The following is a 2,416-nucleotide window of genomic DNA, read 5'->3' on the forward strand; positions in this document are numbered from 1 at the left end:
TGTTGTAGTATGTTCGCAACTTTTGCCACTTGTCTTTGGCCTCGTAAACTATTAATGAAATAAGTAAAATTTGTTAAATAACTACAAGAGTGTCTCAAACACTGGAAAAAAAGAATGTACCTGAACATCCGATAATTTCAGAGATATCTCGAAACTTGATTTCTCTTTTTTCATTATCCTTGTACAATTCATCTTTGCAATTGTACAAAAACTCATTATTTTGAAGAAACTCTATTAAGAGCCTAGTTTTTTCTGTTGTCCAGTGGAAGGTTGTCTAAAACAATCAAGAATTATTCTAATACCATTTTATTTTTGATAACAAATACTATTAAAAGTTCACTTACCTTTTTCTGCTTAGAATTCATTTGCAAAATTGCAATTCAAGTTCGGCAAAATTAAATTTATTGTTAAATAAAATAGTGTTCCCCGAATCCCCGTTTAGCAGCTTCAGTTTTACAGCAGACGCCTGGAACTTTTTAAACGCAACCTCCCTTGGTGAAATAGCCCGCGATTTTTTTTTATTATTATTATTATTTTTTTTCCTGTAATGCATTTTGATTGGCTGAAGACATGAAATCAAAAAGTTGAGTCAGCAAAAATTGGATCAGTGATCCAATTTTTCCTAGCCAACTTTTTTGGTGACTCAACTCATCCAGCTTTTATTCACACGATCCAACTAGTTGGTTCAACTCGAGTTGACCCATCAAGCTGAGTCAAAAAGTTGGATCGTCTGAAAGGGCCTTAAGTTACTCAGGCTCCATAGGCGTAATGTATCCAGCGATTTCGTCTCATTTCGCCCGCGCGGGAAAAAATCCGAATGTTGCGCTCTCTCTTGTCGAAAAAAAAATCCCGCTCGTACGGTTCCTCGACATCGAGTCGTCGGCTGCTTTTTCACCAAGGGAGCGTTTTAGTCCTGAATGTTTGTTTTAACAATTTAACATTAAATCATGGCGTTTGTGTCATATCAGTACTGAGACAAAAAATGCAGGAACTCATGTAAATTACCTACATTGATAAAGAATTCTAAAGATAAAAGTTTTTATTGTGACTTCAAACCGGAAAATTATACAACTGAGCTAAATCCAATCCACTTAACTGTTTTCTTAACCGAGGCTACTGAGCAAAGTATTCGGCTGCTTAAATAGCTCCGATATCATTGGCTAGCTGCCACTACACGCGCTTCCGGGGAAAAACCGGAAAGAAGAGTAAATATGATTTTCGTTCACGTGGCGGCCGCAGAGCGTCGCATATAATTGGGAAGCCGGCGGCGCGGGAGAAAACACTGGAGTATAAAAATGAATTGCCTGAGTTACATATAGGGAGCTGACGTATTATTAACTCATGGTCTAAGCCATCATCTTCTCAATCTGCTGCGTCTCACATTAACGTTAAGGAAATGTCGCGAAATATCTCCTCAACTACTCAATCGGCCAAAGATCTCCTAAACTCCTAAACTGACCTTCTCGAGTGGCACCATCAAAAGTGAATTGGTAAAAAGCATCCCAACTAGTCAGAAACGTCTTAAAATACCACCAAAGACAGGCGTTACTAAAACAACATATTCTCCGTACTATTTTTGTAATAGTGGTACACCCAGACTACACTTGGCTCTATTGGCGATTTAAATTCGAAGATGATTTATGACATTTTTGACACCATTTATGACTGAATTAAATAAATGCTAAATTATCATTTTTAAAAGGTGGCCTGGACACCAAAATCTCATAGAATAATTTCGACTCTAAATTGGATCTAAAGTATACTGATTTGTATGAAAAGGTTTATAAAAAATTTACTTCATATTATTAACTTTAAAATACTACAAATATCTGACCATAAAATGACTAACCGAAATAGAAATTTTTCCAAGAAGAGTAACTTGACAGTATTAGTTATTTATATACATATATACAGAAAAAGACTACCTATTGTTAAAGTAGGGAAATTTTAAAGAAATATCGAAAAATATGGTCAGAGGCAAAGTAAAATCGAACGAAAGAAGATGCGTATAGTAAGCTCTCCGAAAATATTAGAAATGTATAAGAATTTTTCCAACAGTATAATAATAAATTTAAAATAAACCAAAATACGACTCGGATTGTTTCTCGAATCATAAAACCGGAGGTCCGAGGGGATAAATTCAAACGTAGCCCGGGAATCAGGGCAGTTGGAGGAGTACCGGCGTCAGAAGCAGTTAACATTATTTTATAGACTAATTGACTTTATTTACTTGTTTACTGTTATTAACGGAATTTTTATTAATTATTTACTAACGGATTGTATATATAATTTAACCGGATTTATATGTGAATAAATATATTGGATTAACTGAAACTACGTAGTCGTGTGTTTTCGGGTATGAGTGAGAACCCGCGATTACAACACTTGCTAGTTTGCATAAATCACAGCATGTTGA

The sequence above is a fragment of the Phalangium opilio genome, unplaced genomic scaffold (genome assembly GCF_054372755.1).
Source record: "Phalangium opilio isolate 3A_F unplaced genomic scaffold, DU_Popi_V2 ptg000061l_1, whole genome shotgun sequence".
NCBI classification, from domain to species: domain Eukaryota; kingdom Metazoa; phylum Arthropoda; class Arachnida; order Opiliones; family Phalangiidae; genus Phalangium; species Phalangium opilio.